The 16045-nt window shown below is 37.6% G+C and overlaps 1 pseudogene; it reads left to right on the top strand.

The window, feature by feature from the left end:
• Nucleotides 1-489: 489 nt before the first annotated feature.
• On the top strand, nt 490-1043 carry LOC101417048 (UPF0561 protein C2orf68 homolog; annotated as a pseudogene).
• The last annotated feature ends 15002 nt before the right edge of the window (nt 1044-16045 follow it).

Raw genomic sequence — 16045 nt, 5'->3', positions numbered from 1 at the left:
CACTAGAGTCTTTCAACTAAGGCATAAAACAAAGACCTATAGTAGTACTGATTTTATAATGTGAGGAATAGAAAGGGGACATAAATACAAGCACAGTATGTTTTTTAAAGGTAGAAAAATATTACATATTTTATGCAAATAAGTTTTAAATTTCAGGGGCAATGGACAAATGCCTAGCAAAAGAAAGACAAGTAACCAAAACTGACTCAACTAGAACCAGAAAATCAAACTAGCCCTAAAACTATAGAAGATAATGGATTAATAGTTCAAATAATTCCATAAAGAAAATGCAAGTCCCAGATCATTTAACCGAGTTTTTCTAAGCAAAGAAATTGTAATTCCAATCTTATATAAACTCTTTCAGGTAATCAAATTAACATCAATAAAAATGCATGACCTTCAATACAACAACATGACTGTGTCTTCAAAACATACTACAGGGGGCCATGGGACCTTTGAGGAGGCTGCAGGTCCCCGCCCGGGCTCCAGATGGAGGCAGCTCCGGACCTGGGGCTGGGGCTCTGCTGCAAGCCTGGTGGGTGGCTGGACATGAGCCACAGCTTCATGCACCATATAGGACGGAACCAGCTCGCCCAGTACCGTCCTACCCCGCACCACCGCTCCTGGCCTGGCCCCGCCCAGCAGTCCCTGACTCCGGCGCGGCTCCCCGCCAGAGAGGACTATGACAAGAAGGTGAAGCAGGCAGCCAAGGAGTAGGCGAGGAGGCCCTGCAAGCCGACCTGCGGGTGTACCTGCCGCCACACCGAGATGACTCTACCCACCCAAGCAATCCAGACTATGAGGAGTCCGGTGAAAGCAGCAGTAGTGGCAGCTCCGAGCTGGTGCCTTCTAGGCATCAGCTCTTCTGCTTAGAACAAGGGGGCCGACAGTGGAGAGGTCACATCAGTCATCGTGTATCAGGACGATGACCCAGAAAGGGTGAGCAAGGAGTTGTATGCACACACACCTCTGGATCCACCCATGTGCGAGCCCTCAAGTTGTGCATCCAAGAGGAGATTGCAGAGCACCAGAGTCGACACTGACCAGGTTGAACACCTTCTCTCCAGGCTGGATTCACTGCAACACTAGCAAGCACACTGCCCTGGAAGATCGCCCCTAGTTTGTGCATGCCAGAACCTATCTCTACTGACTTGGAGACCCACCACTCACCCCTTCCCCAGGGCTGCTGCTTTTACAGAAGAAGGCGGTTAGAGTACGACACCTGGCCACCTTCCCTGCAGCCATTCCTTCTTGCTGTTGGCCCATCTGACTAGCGGAATATTCTGAAATTTTTTGAGAACTCTGCTCCGCCAGCTTGGTGTTCTGGAAGCAGAGACTCCAGGCAGAGCTGGGGTTTATGAAGCTTCTTCATGGAGGTCTATGGGACACCTGGCTGCTGCTCCATGCAGCCCCAGAAGCCTTGTTTGTTATTTTCTGGTTCCTTTCTTTCATGTTCCTGCTCCTCTCCATCCAGTGTTTCCCTAGTTTTTGTTCATTTTTTTTGTTTTTGCTTTTGTTTTTGTTTTGTTCGCAGCTCTATTTCTTCTACCATTGTTTGCCTCAGGTAGAATCATTTTCTTTCCACTCCCCACCCTCACGTGACTGCCCTCTGGTTGCCACTTGTACAAGAGCCTTATCAAAGTGGTGGCTCCTCCAGCTGCTCAGGGCTTTGCAAGTGGGGGATTCTGAGAATCTCCCTTCCTCACAAGCTTTCCAGGTAACTGATACCAATAAAGTGGGAGACCATTCACTTTTGAGGCCTTCTTGCAAGCATCTCCCTCCCCCTCCATCGCTCCTGAAAGTTTCTTACATGCCCCACTGCCTTGCATTGTCTAGACAAGAGATCCAGGAAGAAGATGCCTGCGAACGTGCCTCAATTAGGGTGACAAAATTCCAGCTTTTGACCTCATCCCTAGCTGGGAACAGATATCCTCTGCTCAGAGTAAAGGAGAATTATCAAAACAATCTTGAAACTGACTGTCCAAATGTAGCTTAACAACTGGACAAAGGGAAATTCGACATTAGCAACAATTGCCTGTTTGGAGCTCTAATTGAGAAAAAAAAAAAAAAAGTCCTGTACATTGCCCCAAAGGAAGTGAGATGAGCCTCTCTGGTTTGTCCCCTCTCTGGCTCCATGCTCTCTCATTTCCTTCCTCCTAACAGTATATAAACAGATCATTGAACTAAAGATCCCCGGGACTATAACTGCTTCCACCTGGTGAACATTTTCCCCAATGCTAAGGTCTGAGAAGTCCACAAGACATCTTGCGGGCCGAGGTTCAGAGTCACTGCAGTTTCCCAGCACCCCGGCCTAACCTCAGTGATGTGGAATGTGAGGGTTACATGCTGAGACTTCCCAAAACCAAAGCCCACTGTCCCAGGAGTTCTCCACGTCAGAGTTTCAAGATCTGTCTGCCTGTTCCATCTCAGCAGCTTTTCTCTTGAAGGACACAAGAGCATGATTGTTTGTGCCCTACACTCCTGAAAATCTCCACCCTCAGAAACGGGGCAAGGCAGCTCCTTAAATGCAGCAAGCCGCAGCTCGCAGGGCCAGAAGAATGTGGGAAGGTGAGTGAGGTGGGCACGTTAGAAGGGCCTGGAGTGAAGTTGGCCAGGGCCCAGCGTGCCCCTAACCCAGGGGGCTGGCCCACGGTTGCATGCCCTAACTTTGCCAGACCTGGGCTCAGTTCTCCTCACAGAAGAGAGCCTTTGCCCTCTTATTCAGCTGGCCTGGAAGTGCTCTTGACTTAAGGTGGTTAACCACCCTCCAAAGCCTCCTAGCCCAGGAGGCTCTGCCAAATCCCACCCCATTCCTCCTGCAGGTCAGAAGATCAGTCATTTTAGTCTTCCAGCTCTTCACCCACTCTTACGACTTGGAACACAGGATTTCACTGAAACACTTAGGTGTCCTAGCCTGGAAATTCTTTTTGGGTCTGTCTGGCTCACATCTGGATCTCCTGTTTCCTGGTTTTATTATAGAAATTACAAACAAGATTCAAAGAAGAGTCTGGGGGCATGGCCCCTGAAATTTTAGCCTGTTTCATGAGAAGCAAAAAAGGTCACATTTAGTTTGCACCTATGGTGTCCTTTTATGTGTCCTATAATCCTCACAAGAGCTTCTCAGTAGGATACTAATGGAAACACCTTGCTTTTAAACTTTTCTTGAGGCATTTTGCTTATGGAGTACATATATTTTGCACGCAAGAAAACATTCTAATTCTTAGTTATTGTGGGTAGTGTCTGTATGCAGCACCAAGGCTGGTACCTAGGGAGGCTGACTTCAGAGCTGGCCCATTGGAGGTTTAGACACACATTACTGTGATGCTGCCACTGCTCCAGGTATGCCAGAAAGGCCACCTGGGTGTGGGCCTCAGAGCCAGTTTAGGGCCTTGTGTAGTTCAGCCTCACTGCCATTACCCTTCATCTGGGTTCCCAGAAGGTACTATCCAGTTTATTCACCAGACTTGATTCCATCCGTCTTTCAGCAGTTTTGGAAAAATTGGTGCTTTGCCATCAAGGAGTAAGTTCCAGTGTTTCCCACAGGATCATCCCTCTATGTGTGTGGTACAGTGGCAACAGTGTTGGACTGAGTGGGGCTTTCCAGGGGGCTGCTTCAGAGTCAGCCCTCATTGTCCTACATTCATTCTTAGCTGATAAGTGGTAGCCTGGTAGACAAAGCTCATGCCCATTCAAAATTGAATGTTCTAACTTAGTGAGGGTAAGCTTGGAATTTTAAAGCTTTGTGTTTCCTGGGCCCTAGTGAATAAAGTTACAAATAGAAGGAAACTGGGGTTTGCAGGGGCTTTGGGGCTGTGCAAGAGTAAACACTGAAGCTCAGGTTCTAGCCAGCTGGCAAGCAAGGATGTCTTTGAAGAGCTTAATGCAAGAAAGGAGAGGAAGAGGGATCCCGGTACCTCCTAAAAACAAAACAAAAAAGCAAGCACGTCCCTCTCCCTGCCCTAAGCTACTACCATGGCCACTGTCTCCACATCAATGACAGATGCTGGACTTTATATATCCTGCCATAACCCACTGAATGGACTGGGGGAGAGTATAAAACACAATGTAAACTGTAATCCATGTGGCACAGCAGTGCCCCAAAATGTATTCACCAAATACAATGAATGTGCCACAATGATGAAAGAGGTTGTTGATGTGGGAGGAGTGGGTGGGGGGTAGGATATATGAGACCCTCTTATATATTTATATATTTTTTAAAGATTTATTTTATTTATTTCTCTCCCCTTTCCCCCACCTCCCTGAGTAGTTGTCTGCTTTCTGTGTCCATTTGCTGTGTGTTCTTCTGTGTCTGCTTGCATTCTTGTCAGCAGCACCAGGAATCTGTGCCTCTTTTTGTTGCATCATCTTGCTGTGTCAGCTCTCCATGTTTGCGCCCCCACTCCTTGGGCAGACTGCAGTTTTTTTGCACAGGGCAGTTTTCCTTACAGGGTGCACTCGTTGTGCATGGGGCTCCCCTATGCAGGGGACACACAGCACTGTGTGTGGGCCAGCTTCACCACACAGGTCAGGAGGCCCTGGGTTTGAACTTTGGACCTCCCATGTGGTAGGCAGATGCTCTATCCATTGAGCCAAATCCATTTTCCTCTTATATTTTTTAATGTAACATTTTTTGTGATCTATGTATCTTTAAAAAAAAAAGGCAATAAAAAAAACATGGAAAAAAAATAAAGTCTATTTCATCTGGAAAAAAAAAGCAAACATGAAATAAACCAAAACTGGGAAGCCAGTGTAACTCAGTGGCTGAACACTGGCTTCACTGGCTTCCCACATACAATCCCCAGCTCCCATATCTGAAAAAAAAAAAAAAGGAAAGGAAGAATGTAAAGCTTTTTGTACTGAGCAGGAACCTCTGGAGCCCAGCCAGCGTGGGCAGTAACAACTGCTGTCCCATGGAATAGCCTCTCTAAGAGACGTCCCATCTCCATGGTCCACTCAGACGGGCACTGCCAACTAGAGAGTAGGCCATGTGGGAAAAAGCCCTTCGGGGTGGTGAGTGTCCAACCTACTGTGTATTTGTCAGGGTGCATGGGTGACAGGCTAGCAGATCCCCAGCTGGTTCGCAAATCTAAATGAGGCCTTTGGGTAGAGAAAGAGGAGTAGGCATTACTTTCCTACCTCTGGGCCTTCTCTTTGGACCACCACAGACTGAAAATTACTTGAAACATTTTGAGCTCCCTCATCGAATTCCTGTCCCTAAATACCCAGAAGACTGTAAGCACCCACCTCAAATTACCCCAGGAATTGGAGTGATGCTAGAGGTGAAACCTTCTGAGTCAGTGGCCCCTCTGCTTTCTTAGAATCAACATGATGAGGGACGGCAGGCACTGGTTACGTTGTAATGCTAAATGTATAAAAAGCCACGCATTCTTCTGTTTTGTCATTTCCAATGTTTCTGCTATGTGTATGAATAAAATGAAGTATGCAAATTATTTAAAATCCTGGGAGTAAAATAATTTTCAAATACAGTTGGTTTTGTGGTTTTTTTAACCAATAAAGTTAGTATTTTTACAGCACACACACACACAAAAAAAACATACTACTGAGTGAATATAATAAGTTGTGAAATATGTGTATAGTATGACAACATTTATATAAAATTCAAATGTACAAAGCTATATTTTTAGGATATTCAGATATACATGTAAGTGGTAAAACTCTAGAAAAAAATAAAAATAATAACATAATTTAGAATAGTTGCCTCTATGAAGGAATAAGAGGACATCATACACAGATACTTGGGGGTCTTTACAACTATTGGTAAAGGTTAATATTTTAAGCAGGGTAGTTGATACATGGGTGCTCATTTTTTATTTTATTTTTATATACTACAGACTTTCTAATTATTAGCAACTGCAAAATGGTGAAAGTAAATTTTAAAAATTCTTAAGCTCTTTATTTTTAATTTGATATTTCAACAGGTTCACAAAATTGAACATGAAAAAAAACATAGAGCAAAAACTGCCTTCCCATCCTCATTCCAGTCTATCCAATTTCTAACTCCTTGTTTGGCAGTCTCCATTAATCAATGATGTGGAATAATTGCCACATTTCCTTATAATTATTATAAATTAAAATAGCATGTGTATTTATGTTTCTAATTTTCTTACAATCTTGAATAATTTTTAGTTTTACTAGTCTTGAGAAAATTTTGTTTTATACATGGTTATTATCTATAGCAAGTATATAATACTAATACAGAGTGTCATTAACCAGGTGGGTTGGGGGAAAAATACACCAAATGTAAGATATTGGCTATAGATAGCAGTAATGTTTGACCATGCTCTTACATAGCTTGTAACAAATATTTCACAACAATGCAAGGTGTTAGTGGTGGGATAATGTACGGGAGCCCTGTATGATAATATGCATGGTTGTTTTATAAGTTCACAACATATACTACACACTTATTGTTTATGGATATTCATGTATGAATGATAAACTTTAATTTAAAAAGTAAAAAGAACAAAAACATAGTCATTATTTGCATTAAATACCAAAAGAGAAACTATGGAATATATATACAAACATGTGCTTTGGAAAATGCTTTTAAATACCTTTTAGTAAATAAGATATGTAAAAGCATAACTATTTTTTAAAAAATGGGCTGAAAGCTTCAGCATACATACAAAGAGAGAAATCAATTTATAATTATTTAAAAAAGAAACCAATCCATAAAGAACAATCTGAAGAGTAACTATACCTTTCTGATTCCAGAAACAGGATGCATTATTATGACCATAATGGATGTTCTGTGTTGTTTTTATTCCCATAAATCTAATAAGTCAATGCTTATGGCCTGAACTATTCCTTAATGAAAATTGGTATGGGACAGGAGAATCAATTTTTCTGTTCTTTAGTTAACATGGCATTTAGCTGCATTAATATAGATATATTCCTTTTGTGATTTTCTATACAAACAGAAATACAGCAGCTCCACATTTCCTTAAGACAGGGGCCATTTGTTATTTTTTTCCTTATTTCATAAAAGAAACTTTCATCTCCTCGTAGATGGATAGTCATTGTATTCTCTCTTCAGCCCATAATCTGAGATTCCCCATAAAGGGTTTCCCAAGGTATTTTATGACTATGTTACAAACAGCAATACTTTTCATTAAATTTCAGAAACCAGCAGGAAACAATCTTTTCAATACTCCCTGGATTAGTGCTTCTGGAATCACAGTGATCAGGGTTCCCTTTACCACAGCGTGGTGCTTAGAATATACCCAAACCCACTAATGGAAGCATGGGCTTATGGTTCTTCTGTGAATAAGGGGAAATAACAGATTAAACGGAAACATTAAATCACACGAGCTATTGGAATTTACATTTGGTTCTTTTGTTGTCTTCTTCTGTGATAAAAATCACCATTTATCTTCCAGTTATAACGACTTAAAGCTGCTTGGAATTTAAGAGGCATGAAATTGGGCAAAAGCTGGCATCTCTGGATGAGCCTAAAAGACCCTGATTATGAGGATGCATTCCACTGAGCATTTGCAGCCTGAGTAATCACAGCCAGGTCTGAACAGAAAGAGGAATCCTAGAACTCTAATATATTGCCTCTCCGAAGTACAGCATAGATAAGGGGAGAATAGATTGGATCTTTCCATGGAAAGGAAGGGGCCAGATTATCAAGAGGATACATAACAATACCTAGCTCATGGTGTTGGCACTATCATTGCCCTATTTCACATAAGAGAAAACAGAGTGCCCAAGGCCACACATTTAAACTAGTACATTTTAGAACGAAGATTATAAATTAAGGATAGCTTCTTAAATGCCACACCATTTTCCTCTTGACAAAATTTTTAGCCAGTAATAGTAATCATCTAATATTGATCTAGGTAGGATAACACAGTCCAAGGCAACTCCTTTGAGAGGCCTTTCTTGACCACCATGTCTAAAGCAGTTCTCCAGAGCTCTCTGACCCTTGTCTTCATCACACTTAGCAACACCACCTGATAGTACATATAACTTTATCTGCTTTTTGTATGTCTTCTCCACTCCAGTGTGACTTTGAGAAGGGCAAGGATTTTGTTTTCTTTATTCTCATAACTCTGGCACCTAGAAAGTTGCCTGGGACATAATAAGCGACTCAACAATATTTGTTAATGTAAGAATGAAGTAACCTGAAATTATAATCCAATTACTTCCACTGCTACAAGGGGTAGATTTTACAACTAACACTAGCTTTATAACCATTCTAGCATTTCAGAAGCCAGGAAGTTCTTTCTAGTGATTTGAGGCTTATGTTAATATTTTGAAATACATTTGATTGAATCCACAATAAATTCAAAATAACACTGCAATATAGTCACATATGTGTAAAGTCACTTTTAAAAGCACTTTTTACTTCCAAATACTAGCATCAATGTCACACTTGTCCATATTTTAATGATGTGTTTATTCATAGCTAATTGATGTGATGTGTGCTCTAAAAAAACACTCAAGTATTTAGCTTATGTTGAAAAGGATGAGAAGGGCATATACACACACTCACATTTCTGAATCTGATATTTCATTTGGTGACATTTTATTTAATATAACTCTGTTCATCCTCAGAAATCAACAAATTCAATGAAATAGTTTCCTTTTAAAAAAGTAAACAAAACATTAATTATATGATTTTAAGAATATAATAAGCAATGCCCTATTTTTCAAAATTGCTAAATCTAACCCAAAGTAGATTGAATAAAATTTACGAAAGAACATAGTCTTAGGGTTCAATCATAAAAATAATTCATGAAAAGAAACAAAATACCGTAAAAGAGAACAAGAACTACAGTATCTTGCACATGCTATGTGTACTTGAGCATCAACTCTTTATTTTGATGTCATCCTGAACACATTCTTTAAGACTGGCAAAAAAGAATATTACAGAAGAAACATTTTCCACCATGCAGTCTGCCTTGGATAAAATAACAAGAAACACAAGATTCTTCTGCCTTGTTTTGAGCAGGGGCCATTTAGTCTTTTCTCTTTAGAGAGAAGCTGGCTTTCCAAAAACTCTGCTGACCCTGATTGCCATATATTTATATAATTGACAAAAAACATGATCTCTATTGATTAACAATATGCTATACAACACAAAGACAAATACAGTCCCTACCCATCACAAAGCCTCGAAAAGACTGGTCATCTTCTAAAAACATTTCCAAACAGCTACCCTTATTCTTCAGGTTATAATTCCTTCTCCCATATCATCTTCCAATCCTTTATTTTCAGTGTCTTAATAGAAGGCCTTATAGGAGAATTACTACAATGTAGGCAAAGGAAGTGACATGGGTTTGGTAAGTATGAAAAGATAAACTGCAAAGGACAAAAATCAGAAAGTCATCACACCAAAAGCCAATATCTAAGAGGTTTGGTAACTAAAGTTATGGAGACTAAATTCAAATAGTAGGAAATAAAAATTGGGGGATAGTTAAGGACCACAAATGTAAGGAAGATTCAGGAAATGATAGTTGGAATTAAAATAGGAGATGAGGGAGGAAGTTAGGAAGCCAGTTAGAATACATGAACATGTATTCAAGCAATCTTATCACCTGGCATTAGGACCTTACATTTTCAAAATAAGTAAAGATAGTATATATAAAAACCAATTGATTTAAAACTTCTCTTAAAAGGATGTATTGACTAAACGGTTGTAATATATAGCTTTCTAGATAATGAGAAGACCTTAGAAATACCAAAATTTCTTCATTCATCTTATTATTGTTGCAGAGAAGAGGTGTTCATAATTTCTATTTCCCTTCTCCTCCACCTCTTCTTCTTTCACTTCTCCTTTTTAGTCAAAGTAACAATGTAAGCATATTTTTTTTTACATATTTTCCAATGTAGGGGGAATTATGGTCTTTTAACTTCTTGTAATTGTGTTTATTATAATGAACTAGAACAAGCAATGAAGAACAATTCACTATGGTTTTGAGCTCAAAATGGCTTTTCATCTGAGACATTTTACAGTCTCCCCAAGAATAAGTATAAGCTAGGCATAAGATAACTGTAGGGTCCAATGGCCTTAAGTGATTTCCTAAGGCAAAGCTCAAATATTTATGTAAAAATTAAGTGCTGGGATGGAGTCCAGATTTGGAGGAAGAGGATGATATAACTCTTTGCTGATGATTCCATCATCGGCAGAGAGAAATATGCCCCCTTTGAAGATGAATGACAGCTGTTTCTTATTGAGAAAGAAAAAGACTCTCTCTAAAAGCATGCTACTGGCTAATATAAAATACACTTACTGAAATATATTAAGATCCTCATGCAGTCTTTTTTGGATTAACTACTATGTTCCAGGCACTGTTTAAAGCACCAGAAATGCAGCAATGAACAGACAAAATCCCTGCTCAAGTGGAAATCATAGTCTAGTGGGGGGGGGCGGGATATGGATAAGAAAAATAAGCTATATGCTGTATTAGAAGGTGATAAATGCTATAGAGAAGAAATGGAACAGTGAAGGTGAATATGGAGAACCTTGGGTCTCTTCAATAGTCGTGAAATCTGGAGAGTACTCACTAAGAAGATGACATTTGAGTAATGACTTGAAGGAGATCAGGGAATAAAGTTTGTGTGTATCTCCCCTAAGTATTTATTGTATATTATGAAGCAGTGGATAGGGAGAGTCTGGACATCGCAGTCAATAAATTTTATAGACCATAAAATTTACCTGTAAAGTTTTAGATGCTACTATTCTTATACTCTCCGTGCACTCATTGTACTGTATGTGCAAATAGACTTGAATGGTAAAGTGAGGTCAAATCTCTACAACTTAACATTAGCTGCCCAAGAGCAGTAGTTTCTAAAGGTTAACATGTAAAGGTTAACATGAGATTCCTCAGAATCTTCAATTTAAGGTAAAAAGTCTTTTAAGTTCTTTCTCTTACACACATTTAGGAAGCTGATAGTTTTCATGGTTTTGTTCAAATTACCTATCTTTCATCTTCGGAATACTTTTAGCTAAGCAAGTTATTTGAGTTTTGACTTGTCAAGACAAGATATGACAGTGGAGTCTCTTTATGAAAGAAAATAAATCCTTATTTTGTGTAGAGAACTTCCCTTTCATAACTAACAGGATCTACTGGTAAAACTTGGAAATTAAAACGAACAACTTGAAAAGGAAAACAAAACAAAGCAAAACATGGATATCAGGGGAAAAGCGGTTCCAGACAAATGAAACAACTGTGCAAAGGTCCTGAAGAGGAAGCATGCTTGGTAAGTTCCTGAAACAGCAAAGATGACAGTCCCTGGCAACAGCAGAGGGAGAAAGGGAGAGATTCTTAGGAGATCTCTAAGAGATGTCAAGACCAGGAGTGAGGGGGCACATTGTATAGTACTTTAGAAGCAAGAAATTAAAGTATTTAACAAGGAGTACATTCAAGCAAAAATATCAGCTGAAGGAATCACACAGATAGTATTCTGCTCTGCTGGTGCACACTGACTTCCCATCAAACTTGCTCATACACCGTTACAAGGACGTGGTCTGTTACTCTGAGGGACATTAGAAACATCTTTGGAGGATTTTGAAAAGATGGCATGATGTGAGACTCTAGTGGCCAAGAGCAAGGGAAGGAAAACAGTTAAGAGGCTTTTTAAATATTACAGGTGAGAAATACCAAAGGCTTGGACCAAGATGGTGATGATAACAGTTAGAGAAGGGGATGGAGTGTGGAGATATTTTAATGATGAGCCAACAGGATGTGCTGGCTCATTGCATGTGGTTGTGAAATAAAAAGGATGCCTCCAAGTGTTTTAGCACTAGAAACTAGAAGACTGGAGTTGAAACCTAGTGAAATGGGAAAGGCAAAGAAGAAGCAGGTTTCAGGTAAAAGAAGAGACATTTGGTTTTGTAAATGTTAAGTTCAAGCTGTCCATTAGGCACCCAAGTACAAAGGTTAACTAGATGAATGCAAAGGAAATAACATTACTAATCTTCTCTATGAATCCTAGATACAAGGAATTTTAAATACTTTTTAGCATGAAAATCACATAATTACATATTTTTTTAATCTTTTAGGTTAGAATTTATAGATCAGCATGCAAATATTTCAGCTTTGTGCAACTAAGTGAATTGTGTTTATGTGTGTAAAATACAGGATTTTTCTTAAGAGGCAACAAAGTATTTATGGTTTCTAACTGATGCTTTTATCATTCCAATTTGAAACTAAAGGAGAGAGGAGAGCATAGTTAGAGGAAAAAGTAATGCTCAGTAGAAAAGCTTTTTGATGTGGTGTTGCTGTGTGGAGATAGATTCCATATCAAAGCTCTTTTTGTTTTATTTTTTAATCTGAAATATTTTTTAATACTGACTCCTATGAATAGTTACATTTATTTAGAAAAACTTGAAGAAATCCAAGAAAGAGTAAAGAACATTCTATAAGAGCTAGCTACATGTGCAAATTTCAAATACTTCCTGTAACAAATATAAATAATTATATTTTTTTCACATGAAGAATGAAAATATTGATAATCAACTCTTTTCACTGGCCATGTATTTAACCCATGTTGTCAGAAATTTGACATTTTGAAATAATTTCCTATATTTACAGTGAATAATATTTTCTCCTTTACTTGCCTGAAGAGGGAATGTACTTGTTGACAAGAAGGGGAGATCCTATCCCTGGGCTTTTTGTGTATTCTTTGTCAGGATGCTTACACAGTCGCTGCTAAGAGCTTCTCTACTTCCAAAATGGCTTAAGGAATAATGTTTCTTGATAACCTCAAAAACTGTGTATAGGAAAATCAACTAGGCTTGAGATAAAGGAAGTCATACAACCTACCTCGAGAGTTCTAGGTAAACATCACTGAGCTTCCTTTTTCTCATTAGAAGAATTTTCATCTCAGAGGAAGGGTAAATGAGGGAAAGCTTCAAAAGATACAAATGTGTATATAGGGAGAGTAAGCAAATTTTTTCTCAATCAGGCTGAATGTTTATATTTCATTTAATATTTTGAATGGTGATTGTTTCTAAACAGGATTTATTTAAATAAATGTTTCGGTAAATTAAAATTTCTCAATTTATTCCCTTCCCTAATCCAATAATTTTATAGAGAGATATGGAAATATTAGTCATATTATGCAATTTAAAAGTTAGCTTACTAAGAAATTATGGACTATTGATAATGTCACTTTGTTGAAACTAATTATCTAGTTTTCTCTTTACGCCACAAAGATAGGACTATCAGAAAAGTTCAGGTATGCTAACCTTAACAGATAGGCACAATTTGTTTCCAAATAAAATTTTTCTATTTTTAGACAAATTTTAGAAATTCCCATTTCACAGATTTACACCCAGTACTACCAAATGCAACATTCACTATATGTGAAGTAAATGGTTCTTAAAAATGAGAAATGTGAACTTATTAAAAAATTAAATTATATTGTTTATAATATTGTATTAGAATAAAGACCTCCCATGAAAGTTCAAAGGAATTTGACCAGAAGAGTAAATAGTATGCTTGGTATTCTCATTAAGGACTTGTATACTTTCCGCTTAGACATTTTTTCTTCTGGACAGTTTTAAAAACCCAAACTATTTGGTTTTTTTGGGTAATTTCTAGACCAATATGAACATGGGAACCCTGAAAAAACTGAAATGTGGCAACTCTTTGAATCTAAACCAACTATAATGCAAATGTAAGCCAATTTTGACTGTAAATCAATTATTGTCCATTATAATGTTTTGAAATAGTTGTGGATTGATTCACTCTTAAGCTTCTGATTAAAATTTATTTTAGTTGCTTTTCATCTAGGTCCCTTTCACCAAGCTTGAAAACTATCTTGACAGAAGAAATGCACAGATATCATTAAAGGCATAAATACTTGAATTGAGACTTGAGACTAAATCAAATATTGACCAAATACCTTCTAAACTGTAACAATGTCCACCACTATTTACCATAAAAATAAAAGTACATTTATTTATATGTCCTATAATTGTTTTGCCTCTAAATAATGGTTTTATTTCTGTAGTATCACTCACACTACTCCTTCTTTTAGAAGAAAAAGTCAGTTTGAGTGTTTCAAATCACTGAACTGCTATTTTATAATTTTTTTCCTATGGTCTGTGGGAATTATATTCCACACTTAGTACTGAACAAACATCATGGCTCATGTTTGGTATTAACATTCAAGTGCCATCTAAAATTAACAAAATTGAATTCATGAAAAAATCACCATCTCTAAGTTAGTATGATAATCATATAATAATATCACAAAGCCAACACTTCCTTTTATAATTCTACTTATTTGCCCCATTTCGGATAGTAAATAGTGTCAAGGGTTTTAATATTAAATACAATATATTGAAAAACTACTTTTTAAAATAAAACAAAAAGCAAATCCTTTTCACCACTGAAGGATAATTACACATCCTGAATATTTAGCCAATCTTCTACTTTTGTACCAGCATATGTGTATATATAACCTGTTAACTTGCATGATCTACTGTCTTCACAAATTTAAAGTATACCGCAATTTTTTAGGCTATAAATCTCTATAGCCTATATAAAATGGAATATACCACTATTAGCTTCATTGATGTGGTAAATGCAAAAATCAGATATCATGCCAGAGCTCTGCACATTTTATTTTGTGTAATGCCAGTCTTTCTGAAATGTCCCAGCACTAATGGCAACTTTTCGAATTATCACTAATGAATATATACAAATGAGATAATGCAGCCTCTCAGCAGGTTTTCCTGATATAACTTATGTAAAGAACAATATACATGTCCATAGACTTTTAGATTGTTTGGAGAAGCAAAGGAAGCCTTTCTCTGAAGACACACTGTCATGGTCTAAAGATTTTTGTGAAGAGTTAGAAATGTGTTCTGTGAAATCAATAACAGCTTTCCATTTCTTAATGTAATACAGGGACTTTCTGTTCCCTCCAGAATATTACAGAAACTTCAAAAGCTTAATTACCAATGTGACCTAGTGAGCAATATTAAAGAGAACCTAGCTGCATGGCTTCTTGTTTATGAATGTATGGATTTTCAGTACTCTGAGGTAAACAAGCATTTTATTTGAAAAGACTTAAGGAATGTATCTGCCTATCCTTATGCAAACTTTTATTGAAATAAAATGAATCATGCATTCCCATTTTCAAGTGTTACTTGCAAAACTCTATTTAGTACTTATATATTGTTTTAGCATGGTGCCAGGTTTGGTAATAACACATATTAATGTATTGTATTCAACCTATACAACAAAGACTTAATACTGTATGAAAATACTCAAAGCAAGGTCTCAAACATCCTTCTCCTAATGATATATATATATTTCATCTTTACAATAAAGATGTATGCATTTACTGTTTTTGAAAGAGAGTACAAATAGAATACATATTCCAGTATCACTGCTTTATTCCATTTTTAAAGAGGCACTTCTTCGTATTTCTTAGAGTATATTTTCCTGATAATTTCTTCCTTTTTAAAATATCAGTCAAAATGTGTGCAAAGATCACTGATAACATGATAAGAGAGTTTTTCATTTTTAAACCAGCTTTGGAAGAAGCTGCCCCTTAAGCAACCGGAAGAAAAGATATAAGAAATAGAAGGTGGAGCAGGTGGGTTGAAAGAAGTAAATTGGTTATTGGCTTATTCCAAATGAAATGTGGTAACTTTTTGAAATCTACAAATTTTAAGTAACAATACAACTGAAAAAGCAAACAAAGCCCTAAAAATAGAGAAGCAAATTCATTAGGGCAGACCACCTAGTATTTGTGTGTGATGCAGATGTAACATTACAACTAAAATGAAAGAATACAGGGTTTGACATATACTAGGTAGTGTAACAGTAAGCCTAAGTACATGGCACAGAAAATCACATGAGGGAAAGAACAATTTTTAAACCATGCTAGCCAGCTGGGGCTGAGAGGAAAATGTATAAAATTGAACACATATCCCTTGACTAAGCAGTTTCAAGAATATTAATGAAAAATCAATTTATTCACAGACTGAACTAGATCTAGCAATTTCAGAAGGCATCATTGTTCTATTTTGTTTACTCACTTTTAAATGTTTTACAGA

This window comes from Dasypus novemcinctus, chromosome 11 (genome assembly GCF_030445035.2).
Source record: "Dasypus novemcinctus isolate mDasNov1 chromosome 11, mDasNov1.1.hap2, whole genome shotgun sequence".
NCBI classification, from domain to species: Eukaryota; Metazoa; Chordata; class Mammalia; order Cingulata; family Dasypodidae; genus Dasypus; species Dasypus novemcinctus.
Note: the sequence above shows the minus strand (reverse complement) of the source record. Positions and strands in the feature narration are given on the sequence as shown.